The sequence below is a fragment of the Zonotrichia leucophrys genome, chromosome 9, assembly GCF_028769735.1.
Source record: "Zonotrichia leucophrys gambelii isolate GWCS_2022_RI chromosome 9, RI_Zleu_2.0, whole genome shotgun sequence".
Classification (NCBI taxonomy): Eukaryota; Metazoa; Chordata; class Aves; order Passeriformes; family Passerellidae; genus Zonotrichia; species Zonotrichia leucophrys.
The window spans coordinates 16,169,482-16,192,389 of record NC_088179.1 but is presented as its reverse complement, the minus strand read 5'-3'; the positions used below and the strand labels follow the sequence as shown (position 1 = coordinate 16,192,389).

The following is a 22,908-nucleotide window of genomic DNA, read 5'->3' as shown; positions in this document are numbered from 1 at the left end:
ACCGGCAGCCCCGGAACCGAGCATCCCCCCCCTCGGCAGGTATTTCATCCTCCCCCCCTGCACCCCAATAAATGTGCCTGGCTTGCCCCGCTCGCCGATTTGCCGGGTCTGGCTTGGTCGGCTTTTATTATTTATTTACTTCTTTTTTTATTTCCGTTTTTTTTCCTATACCCGTCTTCCTTCTCCCCTCCCTCGCACCCGCTGGGTTGGGATGGTGGGGCTGAGGCTGCTGCGTTGGTGGCACTGGAGCAGGCTGAGGTGACAGGGCTGCTGGAGCCGGGATGCTGCCCGCTGGTGGATGTGTCGGGCTCGTCGGGGACAGCTCAGTGTCACTGCTGCTGAGGGTGGGGTGAGCACGGAGCGGCTCCGCGCAGTCTGGCATTGTACGGTCTCTCGAGGGGGTGGGATCAGCACTACGGGTTGCTGCTGCCCCGCACTGGGTGCTCTATGGGCACCTCCAGACTCTCTTCCCAGTGCCTATGGGCAGACTTTAACCAAACCCTTTGAAATTTGGCCCTAAACAGGCTTACAGCTCAGCTACCAGCTTTAGGGGGACGCCAAACTGGCCTGGGATGTCCCTGCAGCTGCCTTGTCACCAAGTAGTACCACCACGAGCAGTGGCCGCAGGCAGCGACTGCAGCCATGCCCTGTCCCCAGGCAGCCCTGCTGAGGTGGGACATGCCTGCATCCCTGGAGCCCCAGCTCAGCCCTGCCCCACCTCTGCACTTTGGTGAAAGCTCTGTTGTGGTCCCAAAGCTGTGGGAGCAGAAAGGTTGGAAGCAGAAAGGCTCCTCCTGGGCTGAGCAGTGGTGGCTGGAGCTGGCTAACAGCACCACAGGCACTGGATCTGGGCTGCCATTTCCTGTCCTTGTTCCTGACTCCCCGGCCCCCAGGCTGGGCTGGGGGAATACACTGGTGGCTCAGGCAGGAGCTGGGAGACTGGAGAGTGGATTCAGGGATGTGGTGGTGAGCTATCCCCCCTGGGCTTGCTCTTTGCTCCTGGGTTCATCAGGCTTGACTGGGAAGCGCGAAGGGCCTGGACTTTTGCCCCGTGGGAAGTCACCCAGCGAACGTTGGTGAACTTGGATGCCATCACAGCACTGCTGTGCCAAAGCCACCAGCCCTGCACGAGCACAGGACAGAGAAGACATCGGTCACAGCCACCCACGGAGCCACCGTCCCTCACCCCTGTTGTTAGAGGGACACTGCTGCCCGGATTGCTGCCTGGAGTGTGACCGAGCAGCCGCACAGCGCCAGGCACTCCGGCTGGCCCTGCAGTCCCCCGCGGTGCTTGGGACGGGGACCAGCCCTGAGCCCTGGCTGGGGACCAAGGGCGGGCCTCGGCAGCCCCCACGTGCAGGCAGGAGCCGTTGGTGCAGTTATTTGCATGAGCAGGAGCAAGAGCTGGGGCTGACCGCAGGAACCCGCGGCTGCCGCAGGGGCCCGGCTGCTGCTGGGGGTCCCGTGGCCCCAGGAAGAGCTGATGGGCTGTTATGCAAATTTAGAGGAGCCAGGAAACCAGTTAGGGGGCAGAGGAGTCTGAATTTCTCCTCTCTGCTCTGAGTCACCAGGGCTGACTTCCCTGGCTCCAAGATGCTGTGGTGGTGCCTGATGAGAGCCTTGGCTGGGATCCTCCCAACACGGCATTGCTCTGGCACCTGGCACTGGCTGCTCCTGTCCCCATATCTGGGCAGGGCTGGGCACTGAGTGTGTCCCTGCTCCCAGGCTTGTCCCCCAGGAATGGCACAGCCTTGTGGTCTCCACCCTGGTTCTGCAGCCTCTGTCAGCACAGCCACGACATACAGCTGTTCTGGGAAGGGCTGGGAGCAAAGTGCAATGGTGACTGGGGGGACTGGTGGTGGGACAGAGCAGGTGCACTTTTGGGAAAGGACCAATACTGGCTGTTCTAAGCTCAGTCTCTGTCCCCAGGGTCCTTCCATGTAAGGCTTCATAACAGCTTCAAGGGACAGTGGGACTGCTGCAGGGCCTGGATGGAGAGAACTCCCCTCTGCCCTGGAAAAGTGGCACTGGCTGCAAGCATGAAATGAGTAAGGATGTGGCACTGGTGTGGTCTCCTGAAAGTCATCCTGGTACCTTCCTTATGGCACATGCCTGGGGGTTAGCAGTGGTTTTGGGATCCCTGCCATCCCCCAGGAGGGCAGGGGCTGGTTCGCTCTGCTCTGTCCCCAGACAGTCCTCTTGCACACTGTCCTTTGTCACAGCCCCTTGGCAGCAGCAGAGGATGATGTCCTAGCCTGCCCAGGAGTGCCAGAGAAGCAGCACAGCCCCACACATCCCCCAGGTACCATCACAGCCGCACTCTGCCCTGCTCTTTGCACCCTGGTGACCCAAGCAGTGGGCACAGGCAGTGGCTGTCCCCAGGGAATCAGGTGCTGTGGACCCTCTGATTGCACATACCAGTGGCCAGGCTGGAGCGGCAGCCTCCTGTCAGATGCAATAGGAGGAATGTGTGTGTGTGTGTGTGTGTGTGTGTGTGTGTGTGTGTGAGCAAGAGAGGCCAGCACCCCTGGGCAAAGCACACCCGAGCTTCTGCCACTGCCTCACTCCACAGGAGGGACACGGGGAGTGACAGCTCTGAGTGACAGCCACCACCAAGCACAGCAGTGTGGCCGGCCCAGCAGCATGTCTCCTTCCTGCAGACCAAGCCACAGGTGAGTGGGATGTCACCTACCCAACACAGGAGCAGAGCCCAGCCCTCAGAGCAGTCTCTGGTATGGTGGGAGGGAACAAACCTGGCCAGAGCCTGGCATGGGGAAGAAAATTGGTCACAGCAGCTGAAGGTCCCCATCACCACACACTCTGCCCCAGTGCCACCTGGAAGTTCCCTGACAGGCAGATTCCCTCTGGCACAAGCAAAGCACCAGGGGGTAAATGCCCTTGTGCCAGGAAGATGAGAATCCCAGCAGGATGGGATGTGAACAGGATAAATGGCCTGTAATGATCCTGAAAGCACCTTTGGGTGACAGAGGCCAGGTGCCTGTGACACTGACTGGCAAAACATTGTTCCAGTGGCACATGGTAACTGTTTCTGCTCCTCCAGTATGGTGCTAAGGCTGATCCCCCCTGCCCCTCTCTGGGCCCTGGCTCCTGCTGCTGCCATTTATCCCTGTGCCCTCCTTCCCAGCTGCCTTCCCGTGCTGCAGGGAGGAAGAGCACAGCTGAAAATACACCTACTGTGTCCCCCTTCCTGCCTGTTTGCTTCCTCCCCTCCTGCCTTTGCCTTTCAGTGCAGCTTCCCAAGAAAATAAAGGTCACAGCCTCACACTTTGCCTATACACACACACACAAACACACAAACACACACACACGTGTGTGTGGCTGGGATCCTTCTAATAAACTTTGACCACATTTCCATCCCTGTGGACAGAGGGGCGGCGACCTGCAAACATGCTGAGGTCAACGGGGCTGGCAAAAATGTGCAGCTGGGAGAGGGAGAGAGAGGCTTTCCCTTCCTTTAGCACAGTCAGGCTGCTCCACTGCTCAAGCCCTTAATGGACAGGGGAGAAGCCACACATGGCGCCCCCAGCACACCCCTCCTGCAGGAAGGGCTTTGATCAGGGTTCACACCTGAGCTGTGCTGCTGGGGGAGCTCTCTGGGGACCCAGGGCATGACTGCCAGCCCCCTCACCTGGGGTGGGCCCTGACAGACTCATCCCACAGCCATGGGGCTCCCAGTGCTGTGCCTAAAGCCACAGGCTGGCCCCTGAACCCCTGTCAGCCACAGCCTGCACTCCACACACCCCAGAGAAGCCAAATTCCAGAGGCAGCAAGGTGACACCAAATGTGCTCATCTCACAGCTCCCCCACTCCATTCTCCCTCCAAAAAAGGCACAACTGCCCAAAACTTCCAGCAGAATCCACCTATCAGAATTTAGGCTGAGAACACAGGGGTTGGAATGATTTATCTGACAGTTTTCCTGAAAGCTCCCTTCCGGCCTTGGTGTTGTCGCTGTGTTTCTATGTTCTCTCAGCAGTGGGGTGCCTGGGGTGATGGGGGCTCCATCTGGAGCTGCCCACAGGCTGGGGACAATGAGTGGGTAACTCACAGTGCCTCGTGGGATGCTCTTCCTTCACTTTGTTCAGTCTAAAATGTAGTTTAATTATTAAAATACCCTTTGGGAAGAGCTTCAGGTTGAGCAGGCCAAGCACAAAACCCTCTCAGACTCTGTGGCAATGGGGGACTCAAAGCACCTTCACTGCTTGTTGAAAATGTGACTCCTGGACACAGCTTGGTACAAGTGTCCCTTTCTGTCCCCAGGCTGCAGGCAGTGCTCCGGCGGGAGCACAGAGGCACTCGATGGGGATCAAGCTCACCTTCCTGACATGTAATTCCTCTGGGGCAGTGGCATCTACTTGTGGGCAAGCAAGGGCTGCAGGGCACGGGGGGATGCTCCCCTAAACTCGCTGCTCCACAAGGCAGGCATGGTGCCCGCAGCAGCCACCCAGCACGAGCCAGCCATCCCTCCGCCCTTCCTTCCCTGCTGTCTCTCGAGCTCCAAATGGGGTTTATTGTGTCCTGGTTTGCAGGCCCGGGCCGTGGCAGGGCTCTGTGGGCCGTGTCCCCCCAGCCCGGCGGGGCTGAGCCGGGCCAGGGGACAGGCACAGCTCTGCCCGCTTGCAGCTTTGGCCGCCGGCCCTTAACGCTGGGGGTTTCTGCTCCTTATCGCCAGGACATGGTTTATTCCCAGGAAGGAAGTCAGGCAAAAGCACGCTATTAAAATGCTCCAGTGGCCTTTGCAACGGGAAGCCCTCGGGCTTTGCCAAGCAGATGCCTCAAATTAGGGTAGGGGGATGCAAGGATCGGCCTTTGAGCGCCGGAAGGCTGCCCCAGTGCCCCACTTCGCCTCCCTCCCCACTGAGGCAGCCCGGGGGGGTCCCTGGGCGGAGCAGAGGGGAGCGGGGGGCCCCGGTTGTGTGGAGGAGGCAGGAAGGGCAGATTGAGTTATCTCTGTGCCGGGGGCTGAGGGCGGCGCTGCGCTGGCACCCGGCCCGCGGCAATTACTGCAGCGGCATCGCTCCGTGCGCGGCGATGATGCCACGCTGCAGGAATGGCAGGGGTGGCTCGCCTCTGTCCCCGGGGCTCCGCGAGCCGCCAGGCTGGGACCGGGCTCATTCAGCCGTGCCCTGTGTCCGGTTCACCCGGCCCTGGTGGGGGGTCCCGAACCTTCCTGGCGGTGCGCCCCGGGATGGTGCTGGTGCTGCTCGGGATGTTCGCCCTCCCGGCTGCGGACAGGGAACTTCTGCCTTGAAGAAAGTGTGGGGACATTGCTGTGACCTGGTGTCCTGGTCCCTTGCATGCTTTATGCTCGTGAGCAGGATCGAGCTCTCATTTCCACCACACACTGCACATTCCTGGTCTTGGCGGTCACAGAGAGAAGCCTGAAAATGGACCTGAAGGTGAAAACAACTGCCTTGCCTACCCCTCTCCCAGGGGATTGTAGGCAGCTCTAGTGTGGGATGTGGTGTGGCACTTTCCAGCCTCTCCTCAACCAGAATTCACTTCTCTTTCCCCAACTATAATATTTATTTCTCTTCAAAAAATACCACTCCTGCCATTCTCCTGCCCTGTGATACCCAGGCAGCAGAACACAGTCCCTGCCACACTGTGACAGCTATTTCATCCCACTGCCCTCACTCTGTCCTGCCACCCAGTTGCCCTGGGCTCCCAGTTGCCCTGGTGGATACTGAGATTGCAGCTTTTGGTGAGCTTCCCTCCCTCACAGCCCAGGGTGCTGGCTCGGACGCCCAAAGCTGGGATGCTCACACATCTCTGTCACCAAGGCTCTTCTCCAGCCTTGCCTCTGGGTCAGGGTTTGCTGTTGCTCTGCTTCACAGAAGGACTCTCAAACCCCAGCACTCATCCAGCACTCAGGGCTGCCCCCTCAATCATATTTCTCTTCTTGCAGACACTCATTAGCTCTGCTGCCTGCTGACCATCCCTTGGGATCTCCACAGGGGGACAGCCACCCGCCACCCAGCCTGCTTCTGCTGCAGCCTGCAGGGCAGCTCCCACTGCCCTCAAGTGACCTTGTTTGGGGCCTGATGGCTATTAATCCATACTCAACAGTCCACTGGGTGAACAGGCCAGCTGCTGCTTGAGGGGTGGAGAGGCATGAGGATAGTCAAGAGGGAGCTGCTCCTGGACAGATCCAAACCAGGGCTAGAGATGCAGGGACAGCTGAAGCCTGTATTGCAGCATAGCAGAGCAGCTGGAGAGCGGGGAAGGTGACCCTGGTCCCCAGGGCCAGCACCCGGCCGTGTGCTGGGGATGGGCTCTTCCCTCGTGCTCTGCTGCGGGAGGCAGCACAGTCCAGACACATCCCAGCAGCACAGGGCACAGGCAGGCCAGCGGGTTCATTGCCATGCTGAGCTCCTGCGCAGGCAGGGGATCAGAACGGAACTGAATATTTAATGCCGACAAAGTGCCTTGATGCTGGTGGCTGGAAGGCGCCAGGGAGGGCCGGGAGCCGTGATCAGGGTACTGCTCACTGTGCACAGCTCACGCAGGGCAGGGCGGCACCAGCGCGTCCTCTGCCTTGGTGTTTTGTACCCTCAGCTGATGAAGGCAGATTTATGGGTCAATAGCCCTGACTGGCACCCAGCAAGAGCACCATGGGGTAGAGTAGTGGGGCACAACAGGGGCTGGGGGCTCATGCTGAGGATGGCACCAGGCATTGGTCCCAGCCCGTCTGCAGGTGAGCTGTGCCCTGCACTGCTGCTTGGATTGGTTTCTCCTTGGAAGGATATGGCGGGGAGGGGGGCAATGCAAGCCCTATGCAAGGGGAGATGTTTTGGTTGCACCCAGCTTAAAGAATGAGTGGTGCCCAAAGCCAGGGTGAGCTGGGAATGACTGGTGTGTAATGGGAAGTGGAAGAGACAGGGCTGTCATTGCCAGGACAAGACAAATCTAATAGGGGGGACAGAATAAAAAACAGGTGGAATACGAGGGAAGGAGTCAGGAATGCCATGGGCTTCAGAGGACAGAATGAGGCCCTTGCAGGGGATCTGTGGCAAGGAGGGCTGGGCAGGGCCAGGGAGCAGCATCCCAAAAGCCTCCTGCATCCCCAGCCACACATGCCTTCCAGTGCCACCATTCCCTCCATTTCCCCTCCCTGGGGCACTTGGGGCCATATCCATGGGCACAGGGGACAGGACAGAGCAGCAGGGACCCCAGGCTCTCCTCTCAGCCCTGATGTTGGCTTCAGTGTGACCATTGACGGGGCACAGCTGGAACTGAACTACTGGGGAGAGGAAGAATGTCTGGGGACCCTGCTGCTGGTGCCCATGGCGGTCTGGTCCAGCCTGCCTGTGGGCTGGGGCTGTGCCCGGTGCCATGCACCACAGTCCCTTCTGCTTGTCCCGTGATTCACTCTTCTGCCCTCACAATGAGGGAAAAAATGGGGAACACAGCCTGGACGTACAACGTGGCTGCCAGATGTGTGTGCCCCCATATGCATACTGACACCCCCCTGAGCCACACACAGGCTCCCACGTACACCCCCCTGGTGCTGATGTGCACACTTGCACACACTCTTGCTCTCACACCCGCATAAGCCTGGCACCCCCACAGCCATGCCAGCACACACAGTGCCACATGTGCAGAGACACACCTGCACTGTCACACCCGGGCACATGGCCACCTGTGCCGGCTGTCCTGCCACCCCGCACCCACAGCCCATCACATGTGCCATGTGCTCTCCCATGTGCACACACTGCCACAGCGGTGCCCCACTCTGTGCACACGTGGGCACACCGGCACACAGGGGTGCGCACACAGCCCCTCCCCGAGCCTCCCTTGTACGGCGCTTTGGGACCACCGCCGGATGGCTGAGCCCCCGGGACGTGCTGCTTCTACCGGGCTGAGACCGCCACAAACTCATCACACGTGGATTCGGGACAGGTTTGAAATGACGCCGCTCATCAGACACAGCCCGGCATGGCGGGGGTGCCGGCGGTGCGGTGGGACCGAGGAACACGCGTGCCCGGCCGCGGGGCACAGGCGGACGGGGGCTCTTTGTTCCTGCCTCCGCCGGTCCTCCATGATGTGGAGAGGGCGCGGGTGAGGCCGGCGCTGCGAAATGGCGGCCGGGGGGGCGGGATCGGGAAGGAGGAGGAGGAGGGGGAAGGCCGGGCGCCCTCCCCGCGCTCGGCGCCGCGCACACAAAAGGCTGCAGGGAAAACACGGAGGGCAGCGGGGGGTGCGGAGTGGCCTCGCCGGGGACTTCCTGCCCGCCCCGGCCCTCACAGCTCTGTGTGTCCCGCTGTCCGCACACGCTCCGCGGGTCCCCGTGCCCCGCAGCCCCGTGTCCCGCATCGTGCCCGCGGTCCCGTCCCGGTTCGGGGGGCAGCCGGGGTGCGCACCAGTGCCGGCGCGTCGGGACGGCTCCGTTGTGCTTAGCACAGCCCAGCTCACGGCACAACCGAGCTCAGCCGTGACAGGATGCCGCCGGTACCGGGACTCCCGGCCGTGCGTGTCCCGGGATTCCCCAGGCAGGGCCGTGCTGCGGCGGGCGGGAGCGCGCGGTGAGGCCGGGCACAGGGCGGTGTGTGCCGGGCTCTTTGTGTGAGTGAAGGGGTGACACGGCCGAGCACTGGCACCCACGGCCGGTGCCTCCGGGGCAGCGAGAGCCATTCCCAGCCGCGGGTCAGGAGCACGCGTGGCCCCGCTGGGCCTGCTCCCCTGGCCTGTGGGGATGGGGCCGTCCCTGGGGCAGAGGCAGGCGCTGAGGAGGGGACCCGCCGGTGCTCCCCAGCCGGTCTGGGCTCCTCGGCCGGTAGAGCCGGTTTGGAGGAGCTGCGGGCCCGGGGAGGCTCCCGATCCTCCCCCCCGACCTGATGGCAGCTCCCCGGGGCACACAGCACCCACGGGGAGCTAGGGGGCAGCCTGGGAGTGACCCATGCACATGGCGCAGACCGGCAGGAGGTGTGGGGACAGAAGCCCATGGAGCTGGGATAGGGATGGACCAGAAATTGAGGCTCCCCCCTCTTCAGTGTTGCCTCTTATCTCTGCCGCGGCTGCGTGTGGTGAGTTTGGTCGGGTCTCAGCCTCACGAAGTGAGGGTAGGGACACGCTGCAGCCCCCACCCCACACCTGCAGGTGTGACTCGAGCATCTCATTCTGGGCAGGTTTATGGTTGCTGCAGCCTGGGGGCCACTGACACCCAAAAATGTGCGGACACAATAGGGGAGGGGGGAACTGCCCACCCACCCAAATCATACACAGACCCTGCAGCTTCTCCGACCTGTGCCTGCTTCCCTGCCACCAGCCCACCCCCTGCAGCAAAGCCCCCTCCTCCAGTGCCACCAAGGTGCTGATCCACCCCCTTCTCCAAGAAAGCGTTTGCACAGGCAGGTGTCACCGTGGCTGTCACTCTCCGCTGGCTATGGTGGGGAGGTCTGCCTGGCACAGAGGGAGGTGTCCCCTCATGAACCCCCCCCGTGTCCTTGCGCAGGGAGCAGGTTTGTGTCCCCAAAAGGTGACACGGAGGCAGGGCACCATCTGCTGGTGCCTGGGCACAGCACACGCCAGCCCACACGACTGCTGCCCACCCACATTCACTCCCAGTGAGGCCCCATGAGCTGTGCACACACGTGTGTGTACCCCAGTGCCCAGAACTCGTGTGTGTGTGTGTGCGCACACGTGCCCAGAGTGCACACATGTACACACAATCCCACATGTTAACGCACACCTCCGTGTTTGCACGTGCGCTCGCCCACGTGGGCTGCAGACACAGGTGGGTGCCCAGCTGAGCCGCGGGTGCCCAGGTGAGCTCACTGGTGCTGGCACAGCCCTGGGGCGAGTGTGAGGCTCGGTGGGCCACCTGTGCCAGGCGTGTGCCGTGTCTGAGCACACACACACAGGCAGGTGACGTGTGTGCGCACAGGTGAGCGGCGCTGCGCCCTCTGAGTTTCAGCCGGGCAGGCAGCACTGAGAAGGCGAGCACAGGGCATGCCTGCTGGATTCCCTGCTCCTCTGGGGCAGCAGGGCTGGACTGGCTTTTATTGCTCCCTCCTTGAACCTGGGGAATCATTTTCAGCTCTGCCCCAAATTCCCTGGCAGGACCTCGGGCCTGTGAACCCTTCCCGCCTGCCCGGGTCACAGGCTGAGGTGATCACAGGTGTGAGACATGGCATGGGGAGCGAGCACAGGGCACGGGGCACAGGTGTGGGACATGGCATGGGAGTGAGCACAGGGCACTTCTGGGGCTCTGAGCCCGCCGAGGCAGCAGCGGCCGCTCTCCAAGGGGCGTGTTCGGCTGCAGAGGTTTTGGCCGCCAGCCCGGCTCGCACAGCTGGAGAGGGAAGAGCTAAATTTGAAGGTGTCGGGGGGGCCGGGTGAGGCTGCCTGGCGCGGGGCTTCTCCCTGGCCGCCTGCACGGGAGGCATGGGCATGTTTTCACCGCCGCACCCTTTCTTTCACCAGGGAGGCCTGACGGGGAGCAGCGCTGGTTTCATCAGCGGGAAATGAGGGTGAGGACTGAGCTTGAGCACTGCCATGTGCCCCAGCAGGGACATCCCTGCCCCAGCACAGCAGCCCTTACCTGTTCCATGCAAGCTCCCCCAGACCCACACACAGTCTGTGTGTACTGCTCACATGCAGCCAGACACACACACACAGCTGGACACACTGACACCCACCAGGCTTCTTCACCTGGGGCCTGCCCCTCCCACATGCACCCCACAGCCCTGGTCCTTCATCCCCACGCCATTTTTGGGTAATAAAAGTACTATTTGAGGGTGTTTACAACTTTTATTTAAAAATCCCTGTCCCAGATAATTTTCAGGGCTGTAAGCCAGGCACGAGGTGTGTGTGTGAGCCTCTTGCAGGCAAGATGGAGATTTAAGGAAACCAGCAGCAGGAAAGTAGGGGCTCCATCAGGCCCTGAACAGTGCTTTTGGCTGCACTGGCCCCCAGGGTCAGTGGGAGCACCCAAATTTTGAGGAGCAGGGAGGCATCAAGCCAGTGGGGTGTCTGTGATGCCACCCCAGCACCTGCAGGAACTTAGGCAGCTACATGGGTGCTCCCACCCCCCAAGCACCAGACTCGGGACCTGGCAGGCGCCAAGCAGACTTGGGAGTTTGCTAAAATGAAAATAGAAAAGAAGCCTGGGACATCATCCAAAACTGCCGAGTGTTAATTAATTCGTCCCTGCGATGTGATCTGCCCTCGGCCCCAGAACATCCTAACATAGTCACAGCCACGGCCGCCCACCCCAGCCTCCCTGCTGGCCACGGCTTTATTTTAGGGAAGAGGTGGTGCAGCTGCTCTCCCAGCCTTTGAACACCCGTGGGTGCTGAGGGCCCTGAGATGCGGGTCATGGAAGGAGGGCAGCCATGCCATGTGTGTGGCTTTGACTATGGGGCCACAGCCACATCTGCCCTACAGCAGCCTGCCAGCTCCACAGAAAAACAGCCCAAAATTCCCATGGGAGCTGGGACAGCGCAGCAGTGGGACACCCCATCACCCCTGGGAGATTGGATGGGGTCCCACTCATCCCTTGTTCCCCCCCAAAGTGAAATGAGAGCATCAATATCCTGGGTCTGTCAGGAGCTGGGTGCTGACACTGCCCCTGAGGGTCAGGCAGAGCTGCCTCATTCCCCATGTCCCACCACCACTGACCCCAAAACTCCTCCTGCTCCTACACCCCATTCTCCTTCCATGGGACAAGGGGGCCAGGAACAGCACCCCAGCCTGGCCCTTGACACAGAGTGCAAAGCAGCTCCTGCCTCTGCCTGTTCCTGTCTGACTTTTTGTCCCTGAGGTCTGGGGTCATGCTGGGGACTGCTCAGGGTCTGACTCTGCAGTGGGGATGTCCCAATGTCATGGGGTTGGGGATGCCACCTTGCAGAGTTTTCTCCACAAATCCCTATCTTTCGAAGCTTTGCCCTGGGAAAGGCACTACCCCATAAGTGAGAGTGGGGCTGGCTTGGGGGGCACCAGCTCCTGCTTTAGGGGCTGGGGGTGGGCAGGAGGGAGGGGGATGCAGGGGCAAGGGGAGCAGGCAGTGCCGTGACTCAGCCGGGGGTGGCAGCAGGTGAGCTGTTTGTGTTTAGTTTCTAACGTTACGGTTTCCACAGCGCCGGGAAGCAGCCCTGGGGGCCATGGGGACCCGGTGACACCGAGGGCGGGATGGGGCAGCAGCTGGACCGGGGAGGCTGTTCTGTAGCTAAGGCCACAACAGCTAAAAATACTGCGGGCCATTGTCACCAGCAACAAAGCCACTGGCGTATTTTCAGCATTATCTCTGTTGCCATCAGCTCTGCCGCCCTCCCGGGAAGTGCTGTGCCCACTCCACCCGGGCACGGCTCTCCAAAGATCTGGACAGGGCCACCTGCCCCTGGGTGCAGCCACTGTGCCTCAGTTTCCCTCTTGCTCACTGTTCTATGGTGCCACCCCCCATCCCACCACTGTCATCCACCTTCTTTCACTCCACAAAGAGCCCTGAGCTGCCACACTCGTCCCCTTCACATCCACGGTGTCCCCTGCCCCTGATGACTGCCTGGGGACACATGGCTCACAGGACAGCCATCTCCAGCCAGGCAGCTCCAGCCCAGGCAGCTGGAAGGGAACAGCAGAGACGAGAAGCAGTGAGTTGGCCAAGTGTCACCAGGAGATTGGTGACAGCCCCTCCTCCCTGCTGGGGCACCAGCCCTCCTCCTCAGCTCATTCCAGCAGGCAAAGCCAAGAGGCTGCTGGGCTGCCCAGTCCAGCCATGCTCGGCAGGGAGCTGTCAGTGCTCGCCCTGGGTGAAGCGAGTTGGCGCGGTCTCAGCACAGAGACCGGGTGGCCAGGGAGGGCTGTGCCAGGCTGTGCAGGCACTGCCAGCAGCTGGGCACTGCCCCAGCCCCAAACCACCAGGATAACGCTGGATTTGTGCAGATTTCCCCACTAAAACAGGCAGTGAGGGGTGGTTAAATTGCCTTTTCCCTGCCAGAGCAGCTCGGCTTCCCTTCCAGCGAGTCGTTCTCCACCACGGAGAGAACAGATCAGCATCAGCTCATCTGCAGCAGCTCGGGGCAGGGACAGGGGGGTGGCAGTGACCCAGAACGGGGCTCAGGAGGTGGGTGGCCAGAGACAGGTAGGATCTGCGGGTGGCCCGTGGCTGCCATGGGCGCTTTGCCGGGCAGGGGCACAGCCAAGGCAAGCAAAGAGTCCGTCTGGTGCTGCTCGGATTTCTCAGCACAGCCCTAAGCTGGGACTGCTGTGGCCCTGCTGGGATCCCTCCCCAGCCAGTTGGCTGCATCCCTTCATCGCTGTATGGGAAGTTTAGGACCAGGGCCAAGCAGGGGGGACTGGTCACCCCTTCCCGGTGCTCCTCAAGTACCTGCTGAACCTGAACCTCCCTGTCCTCGTAACAGCCCCAGCATGTCCCATGGTGCACACTGGGAGACCCTTTTGGTTTGCATGGGGGGTGGCTCTGCACCCCTCTCCCCTGCCCCATGCCCCCTTGACATCCTACCTCACTCTCATCTTGGGGTCTTGCTTGTTCCAGCTGCAGATCCTTGATCAGAGCAACCTCTCCCCACAGCACAGATGGTCCCTATGGCAAGGGGAAAGGAAGGTGAGACCGGCTTTGAGAGAGGCAGGGAGCCCCACTTCCCTGGGGGAAAACAGACGGATAGAGCTCAGTCCGTGCTGTGACTGAGTGCTGCTGCTGGGGCATCTGTGGCTGGGGATGGGGGTGGAGGGTCGGTCATCTACACCCCAGAAATGGGAGAGCTGTGGCCCCCCCACCAGCAGCACCCCTGGAAGCAGAGATTGAGGAGTGGGTGGAAGAAAGGGGTCTGCTAAGAGCAGAACTCTGCACGTAGGTGGAGGGGGATGCTGGGGAGCAGAGACCAGGAGCACGGGAGACGAGGCGGCATTGTTGTGGGGGGAGCTGTGGGGGCCAGGCAGAGCTTGCAGGAGCAGATATTTGGGGCGGGGAGCGGGGGAGACCTGCAGCGAAGTGGGGTGTGTGAGCCCAGATCCGCCACTGCAGTAGGGATTGAAGGGCGGGGGGAACCGGGGTCCGTCCTCAGCCTCAGTCCCGGTCCCGGTTCCCCGGCAGCGGGGCGGGGAGCGCGCAGCCCCCCCGGCCGGGCCCCGCGGTGGCGGCCCGGGGGAGCGGGAGGCAGCGGCGCGGGGCGGGGAGGAGCGGAGGAGAGCGGCGGCACCGAGACCGGTCCCGGCGGCCAGGGCACCGCGCTGGGTTGGTACCCGGCGGGCTCCGGCGGCCCCGGCTCCGCGGCGGCTCCGCGCCCGGGCAACTCGGCACGTCCCGTGCCCGCGGGTGGCTCCGGTACCACTGGAAGGCTCCGCTGCCCCGTAGCGGCTGCGCACCCCGGCGGCTCCGGTGTCTCGGCTCCGGGCACAGGCGAAGGAGGCAGCGGCCGCAGCCAGGCAAGCGGGCGGGGGCGGCCGGGCCCGAGCTCAGCCCCCCGAGGGCCGGGACCCTCGCCCGCGCCCCCTCCGAGGGCAGGGGCGCACCCAGGGGGGATTGGCTGTGGGGTGAATCCGGGAGGGCAGGGGGATATACAACCCCCATGCCGAGAGCGGGCCGGATCCGGGATTTGCACAGAACAAAGGACCATGGAGGGTGTGTATGGAAAAGTACCGGCGGGAGGGGAGCGGTGATCGTCTGCAAACTGGGCTAGGGGCGACGGTGCGTGGTGCGAGGGCTGGGTGTGCCAGGGCAGCATTTCCCCCCCCTCCCCGGGCTGGGGGCTGCTCAGGGGGCTCTGCAGGAAACAGGGATTGCAGCGATCCCCATGTGCATGGGGGTTTCTGCCCCTCCAGTCATCCTGCCGCAGGTTTAATGGCACAGACGGGCTGCAGGATTTGCATCTGGGTCAGGGGGTGCAGAGTGCCCGGAGAGCAGCAAGAAGGGGTGAATGTGTAGGTGGGCACGGGGGTCTCATGCAGGGCATTTGTGGTCCTGTACGAGGTGGGCTTAGGGGTGTTGTGCTTGTAAAGGAGATTTGGGGGTGGCAGAGGGGGATCCGTGGCGCTGGCATTTGCCACTCTCTGTGTTGGTGGCAGAAATGCCGCCTGTGCTTGCCCACATGATCCGCACACTGCCGTGCCAGCCACCTCTGGGCTCTGCACCCCAGTGCCCTGGCCATGAACCAGGACGTGGGGGGACTCCAGGGGCTGTGCAGGCACCGAGGCTCCGAGACCTGCAGGAGGGCAGCGCTTCCCCTTACGTGATCTCGACTGCGTGACCGGGTCTCGCAAGGGGAGATATTTATAGCACTGCTCCACTAGCCCGGGGTTTGCACGGCCTGGAACGGGGCTGGCAGCTGCTGCCCCCTGCCCAGAAACCTCTGGATGCAGCTGAGCCGTTTGGGTGGGTGGGAGCCCGCGGGGCTGAACAGGCTGCATGGAACATGCTGGGGCTCGCTGCCAGCTTACAGGCTCCTGCATGCTCTGCTGCCTGCAGTGCTGCCTGCAGTGCTGCCTGCAATGCTGCCTGCAGTGCTGGGTGCTGCAGAGGCCTCACAGGGAGGGTGCAGGGAGCAGCTTTTGCTTTGGCTTGGGCCAGCCAGCCTCTGGCAAAGGAGTACACGACTGTGCAGGGATGGGGACCAGAGGGAGAGTTCGTGTTTTGACTTTGCCGTGAGACACAGATTGCCAGAGCTATTGCGGGGGAAGGTGAGAAGGCAGGTGGGGCTGCATATCCAGGAGTGTTTTCCACATGCTTTGTCCCTGTGATTCCAACCACCACGTGTTCGCAGACCCCGGTAAAGGGAAATGAGAGGTCAGGGAAATGCCCCGAGTCAATGCACGCTGCTCCATACTCTGTGCATGGAGCAGCCTTCTTTTGGGTCCTACTGAAGCCACCAGCACCTGGTGATGGCCAGTGCCGGAGCCATGTTCCCTCTTTGTGTCAGATGGTCCCACAGACGTGGTCCTCTCCTGACCAGACATCTGCTCTGCTGATGTCTCCAGGCTCTGGCCTCCCTGGCACAAAGCCTCGCAGTATGTGGGGATGCCTCTGTGCGTGCCCCGGCTCCTCTCCCAGTCTCCCGATCCTCACAGTTTGCACGTGCCATCCAGATGCCATTGCTGTGCTGCTGTCACCACCCCATTCCAGACTCTCTCTCCATCTTTTTTACCCCCTCCACCCAGAAATGCCAGCACCAGGCCAGCAGCTGTGTTGTGCCCTCCTGCCATGCTCACGGGGTGCCTGGCATCTGCTCACTGTTGGGTGGGGGGAAGGAGTAGGGCAGGGAGAGGCAGGAGTGGGAGATCAGGGCGAGGGATAAAGCCAGGCCTATTTTTACACTGCAAAGTAATTACCAGAGCTTTCCAATCCTTAATCTGCTGAGAGCACCCTGGTGCGATTGGATCCTTCCCCAAGCCTGGCAACAATTCCCCCATCACACATCTCCTGCGTCAAAGCCCCGTAAACTCCCACACTTGGGCTCACACTGGGATACATGTGCTGCAGAGCTGCCAGCTCCTCTGCCCCCCACTTCCAGCAGCTCCTGGCCCAGGAACAGGGATGGGTACCCTGGCTGGGACCCTGGTTTACAGCTGGGAGGGTCTCACCGCTGAGCCGGTGGGGGAGGATGCAGCCTTGGCCACCTGGCTCAGCTGCTGGCTAGATTTGGGTCCCAGCATTGTGAACACACTAAATCCATGTTTTCCCCATCAGCTGCCTTCCAGGGGGTTTGTTCGAGATTAGTGGCCCACACAGCACCCTCCAGCACCCATCCAGCTTGGCTTCCCCTGGCACAGACGGGGTTTGGGGTGTGTCTTTCCCGACGGCGCGCAGGGCGGTTCTGGGTGGCAGTGCCAAGTCTCGGCTGGCTCCTTTCCCAGCCTCTCCCTGTCCTGTCCCCATGCCAGGGGGCTGCTGAAGAACCTGTTCCATAGCTCCTGCCATGGAGGAGGAAATGACGGGTGATGTTTGCGGGAACACCTTTCATCCTGGGGCTGGGGGGCTGCTTTGCCTCTGCCTCTGTGTAGCTGGCTCCAGGGTAGAGCGTGGAATCTCCACAGCCCAGGGGTGGAGGTAAGGACTCACCTTCTTCCACTCACCTGCGCCCACCAGCTCTCCAACACCTTACCCCAAAGTCTGACTGGGCTGTTCAGCCCTGTTCTATGATAGGGAAAGGGGCTTTTTGTGCTATAATTCTTCCACTGTGGAGTTTGCAACACTCTTGCCAAGTATTTGGGACTAGCCCTCGCTCCATCTGTCTCAGTGCACGGCAGCAGGCACACTTGGAAGTGTACAGGATGCAGTGCCCCCACAAACACTGCTGTTCTCCACAAGGAGCCAGTGCCAGGGACTGCCTGGGTGAGCCGCCTCAGGGCATCCCCAGGTGACCCCACCAGTGTCCCTTCCCCCTGCCTGGCAGGGACCCGGCGCCCTGCCTCAGGCAATGGCCATAAAAGGCCCTGAAATGGAGAAGATGGGCGGGGGGGCCGGGCTTCTTCTCCAGCCTGAATGGGATCTTCCCGTCTGCCCACGCAGGTCAGGCTTGCCAGGAAGTGGGAACAGGAGGCTGGATGGAGGAGAGCAGCTCCAGCAGCCTGGAGTGGGTTCAGGAGGCTGGGGCACACCGTGCTCCCCTCCACCTCCCCCTGCTTCCCTGGGGGGCACGCTTGGACCTTGGCCCGGGATACTGGGGATCTGCATCACCTCCCACCAGGGGGATAAAGCTGCCTTTCCATCGGCACCTGAGCTGTGGGGCAGTGGGGGCTGGGGGCGAGGGGCACTCAGCAGGCTCCCCACCAGCCCCCCACTGCCTCTCCCCGACAATGGCCACCCTTTGTTGGGGTTTTATGCGTCCGGCCCCCTTCCCTGTGGCCCAGCTGGTGACATTTTACCACCTCCACATTCCCATGGGGATTCAAAGGGCACAGATGCACCGTGAAACCACAAAGCACAGCTTCCCCCAACGCTCCCCCTCCCCTGTGCCTCAACATCCCGAGGGAAGCAGAGCCGGGATGCACAGAGGGGATGCTCCCACTGGGATCCTTCCTTTGGAGCAATTTCAAGGGTGACCTGCCAGCCCTTGGGAGTTCCCTCCATCTTCCTGCCCTTCCCTTGTCATCAGTTCTCCATTCCTTTGTGACTCTTGAGTCACCTCCCTGTCCCAAGAGGGCTTGGCATGCCAGGCCCCCACTGATGGGAGATGAAGGGAGGCAGCGTGGGCACCATTTCCAGGCTGGTGACACTTGACCTTTTGGAGTTGGAGCCGTGTGGGTGGTACCTACCCAGCTGCCAGGGCCATGCCAGGCAGGGCTGGTGGTGGCAGACCTGGCGTTGCCCTGGGCTCCTGGGTGTAGCCAGTTCGTGGGTGTAGCCAGGCTGTGGGGTACACAGTGGCCTCTGTCCCTTGGAGAGAGGTCCCAGCATGTGGGCGTCCAGCCCCTGCCCGTCCCTCCTGCTCCCAGACTTCTGGGGGCTTTCCCTCAAGGATCTGGGCAAATAGCCCAGTTCCTCCCAACCAGTCATTGCCTCCGAAGGGACCTTGGGAAAACAGCCTGTAAACAGGCAGATGGAGAGCGTGAGTCACAGTGACCGGGAGGGAAATAAATGCAGGAGGGGAATTTGCAGCATGCCCTGGGTCATGGGGCTGAATCCAGCCTCTCCCAGGGATGGTGAGTGGCTGGCACGTAGGTGCTCTCCTGTGGAGCCAGCTGTCCCAGGAAGGGGTGTTTATCCCGCTGACGGGAATGTGTCCAGACAACGTGTCCAGACGAGCTGCAAAACAGCTCCGGTCCTCTCCCCCCACCAAAAGCATCCCCTGATCCTTGCCACTTCCATCCCGAGGGATGAGCAGTCGCTGCCCTGGAGGCAGCAGCATTTCAGCACGCAGCACCCTGCCCGTAGAGCCATGCAGATCATTTCCCCGCTCAAAGTCACCCTGCCGTGGTTATTTTTGGCTGCCGGCGGGGCCGGAGGAGCTGGCGCTCTCCCAGCTGCTGCAGCGCGTCCCGTTTGGAATTGCGTCTCGCGTGGGGGGCAGCGCTTGGGTGAGCAGGCTCCTCCAGCATCCCCTCATGCTGCCAAGGACCTGCAGCTCCCTCGCCCTGCACAAAGCAAGAGTGCAATCTAGTGGCTAATCCCGCTGGGGACACCGCTGACGCTGGGGATTAACTTCTGCAAAGGTCTCCGCTGACACCGGGCGCCTCTCTGAGCGTCACCTCACCGTCCCAGCTCGGGGACTGGTAGTCCAGGGTGGCCAGAGGTTTATCGAGGGTCCAAAACCGCTGTCCTTTTCCCTGGCCTCGCTTGAGGGACATCTAGGACTGAGAGCCACGGCAGAGTGTGCAGGGCCTGGGGGTGTTTGCCGGGGTGAGAGGTGCCCGCGGTGGGGTGGGGGAAGGATGCAGCTCCGGGGATGAGGGGTGCCTCTGGGTTTGCCTGGGGGCAGCAAGCGGCTCACTCCCGGTGCACTCAGCCGCTCCCCCCGGGGGCTCCCAGCCCAAACCTTTCCGTGCTTCTCCATCAGGAGCCGCTATTGCCGTGTCCCCCGCGGTGCATCAGCTCCGGCCCCTGCCCAGCGAGGGGGGGACCCGGGGTTGGTGTTCCCGGGCGGGGTTGAGGTGCTGCTGAGAGACGCTGAGAGTTTCGGGGGTGAGGGATGTGCGTTACCTCTTTTTGCCCCCCGAGACCCCCGTGGGGTCCGGCTGGGGTTCATTTCCCGTTCTGTCCCCCCCACCGTTGGCTGCCCTGGGGGTGACGTCCCTAAGATATGCTGATTTATTCACATTAACCCTTTTCCCGCGGGGCTTGCGGGACCTCGGGGAGGCGGCAGCAGTGGGGCGGGGGGACCCCGTCTCTGCCCCGGCCCCTCCGGCCCGGGTCCCCCCGCGAACGGCCCCTGCCTCCCTCCCTGCCCCGCGGGTTGCCGTGGGAACCGCACCGGGCTCTGATGTCACCGGGGCTGTTGCTACGCGACCGCTCCGCTCGCCCATCCCCGCGTGAGGTCACTGTCGCCATGGCGACGGGCGGTGCGGCGGGGGGGTGCGGGGGGGATGCGGGGCCTCCCCCGGGGCCGGGGGGCGGGCCCGGGGCCGCGGAGCTCCCACCACGCACCCCCGGGCGGGAGGCGGGCACGGAGGCGGCGAGGGTGGTGTCCTCCCGGGGGAACGGCGAAAGCTTCGCATTAGAAGAGCGAAAAAAGGAAAATAAAGCTTTTTTTTTTTGCTTGTCCCGAGATTTTATTTTTAGAAATCCTGGCGGAAAAGCTGCCTGTGTCGGGAACGTCCTCTCGTTCCACGGGAAACGCGCCTCCCCGTGGAAACAGCGGTGGGGCTGGGCTGCGTGGGGAGTGGGCTCGGGACGGAAGGGGGGGATCGGGGGCTCAGCCACCTCCCCGGGCTGCAGCCCATTTTCCTCTCTGCTCCCAGGCCCCGCGGCGACTCGGAGACCGTGGGGTTTACATCTCCCCAGCTTGCATTCCCGCTAGAGACGGTTTATTCCTAAACCCTGACATCTGGTCCTTGGAAATCGGTGGGGCTGCTCCTTCCGAGGCACAAATCCCTGCTCCTGTCCTGCCATCGGCTCGGGGACCCGAGCCAGGCCGGGTGCTATCACAGCCAGCGGCTTTGCTCATGCTCCTGCGGGCATGTCCCCTCACTGGCCCTTTTCCCTGGGGACCCGCTCCATCCCTCCGCCCTGCCACCCCCAGGGCTGCTGCCCTCCCCGGCGATCCCGCTGGCCATGACGGGGATTTAGCCAAAGCCACTCAGAGCCACAGGGGGCAGGCAGCAGCCAGCTCGGTTGGAGAGAGGGAGCTGGGAAAAGCCGGGACACGCGGCCTGAGCCCTCCTAAGGATGTGAGAAGGGAAGGGGCTTTCCCGGGGTTAATAGCTCAGCAGCTCACGGTGGAACCCTGGGTTTGGCCCTGTGTCCTGCGGTGTCTTCCCTTGCCCCGGTGAGCCCTCAGCCTCTGTGTTATTTCCAAAGCTTTGTGGGGACCTGTGAGCCAAAGTCCACCCTGTGCAGGCGGCTGGAGAGGACAGAGGGAGGGAAGGGGTAGGCGCTGCTCACACAGCACTGCCAGCCAAGAAGTGGGACAGGAGCCGGCAGATGGAGGCGGGCACACAGAGGAGAGCGAGCCTGCACCCGGACGCTCTTTGCTGTGACGGGATCTTGGCTCGCTGCTGGCTCAACAGCTGCTGAGCTTCCCGGGGCTGGGGCTGCGGGACTCCGGAGGGACAGACCGGGGACGGGGAGCTGGGGCGGCTCCCCAGGGAAAGGAGCAGCTGGGGAAAGAGGAGGCACAGGCTTTCTGCTGGAGCTGGGGAGATGAGGGGTCTGGCTGGAGCTGTGGCGGGGGGAAGGAGCCGGGGGAGGGGGCTCACAGCCCCATCTGGGACACTTTCCTGTCCTGCTGATGGCACAGGGACCTCCATGTGCGTTCCTGCTCTATTGGACCTCCTGGATCACTGCGGAGACCGCAAGGAAGGAAAACTCCACAGCCAGCCTGTGTAAAACTTTGGAGCAGGTGAAGCTGCCCCACCCACCCTGCCACAGCACATGGGCAAAGCAGGAGCTCCATCTGAGGGACCCTGGGCCTGCTCTGGGCTCTTCAAAGTCCCCTCTGGTGGCCTTATCCTCTGCTAACAGGATTCTCTGGTACCTTATGGGGAGAAGCTCAGGGGGAAATCTGGCTGCAGTGAGGGGATAGGAAGGATATCCTGTTTCCCTAGGGAAGAGGTCATCAGGTAAAGTAGCCAAGGGAATCCTGTCCTGTAGCAGCCAGACCAGAGCAAAGGCTGCCCTGGGGATGGAGGAGAGCCTGACTGTCCACTGGGAGGTTTGGGGTGTGTCCTGCTGGCACTGAGCTTGTGCAGGCCCCTCACAGAGCCTGGGGTTTAACCCAGGGATTTGCAGGGTCACCATTGTCGCAGTCCTTATGCTCCCAGGCCCTCTGTGATGGCTCTAGCCTGGCTCCTGCTCCTCACCCAGACTATTATGGGACAGCACAGGGTGGTCAAAGCCCTCATCTGCCAGACCCCGGGCAAGGAATCCTGGTCCCCACTGGGCAGCCCCCAGGTGCCCTGTCAGCTGCTGGAGGACAAGGCAGGACCTCCAAGCTCCAGCTCCCCTGCACCCACCTCTTCCACCCAGTGTCCCTCTTTCCCAGGAGAGGGGGCTGTGGTTTGTCCAGAGGGCAGAGAGATGGGAAGCTCTGTCCCTGGCAGAGAATCCCTGACAGAGACAGGGCAGCTCTGTGCACACCTGAGCCAGGTGAGGCTTTTAGAGAGGAGGCAGAAGATGAAACTGGGGCATGAAGCATGGAATCAAGGATCAAGTTTGAGACACCTTTCCCCTGTTTGACACCTGGAGCGAAAGCAGGAACATCCAAAGCTGGAGGGATGCTGAGAGGAGCTGCTGGCAGGGAGCTGCTGCACAGCTCCTACCCTCGAGTGGGGCACAGCCAAAACAGCTCCCGGATGAAGGATCACACAGCTCTAGGGCTCGGGAACAGGGTCCTGCCATGCCATCGTGGCTGGGACACTGCTCCGGGTCTGGTGCCATCGTGTGGACACACGACACTTGCAGGAACGCCTTGTCCCTTTCCCTGGCGGAGAGACCAGGCTTGGCAGCACAGCTTCCCCAGGCTGTACCGAGCCCCAAAGGGTTTTGTCCCATTCCCACCACCCCAATTCTCCCAAAGTCTTGCCCACTGTCTGGATCTCCAGCTCAGCCGTCAGTGCTGCACCTTCCCTCTCCAACCCATCAATCCCATGGCTGTACCCCACCTGCTCTGGCCACCCCCAAATTGTGACTACATTGAGGGGTCAAGTACCTGCTGATCTGGGGGGGAGTCCCCCAAGCCCCCTGGGCAAGGGAAAGGGGGAAAATAAATGACCACAAGTGGCCAGACGTGGAAAGATGTGATGGGACTGGGGGGAACCTGCTCTGCCCCCCGAGTCTT

General features: G+C 62.1%; 1 long non-coding RNA gene across 1 annotated transcript; it reads left to right on the top strand.

Annotated features, from left to right (window-relative positions):
* The first annotated feature begins 1,550 nt into the window (after positions 1 to 1,550).
* On the top strand, positions 1,551 to 10,809 carry LOC135451481 (uncharacterized). The gene is made up of 4 exons (XR_010441336.1): positions 1,551 to 1,839; positions 1,930 to 2,048; positions 2,573 to 2,672; positions 10,445 to 10,809. It is a non-coding gene; the product is annotated as an uncharacterized LOC135451481 (long non-coding RNA).
* The last annotated feature ends 12,099 nt before the right edge of the window (positions 10,810 to 22,908 follow it).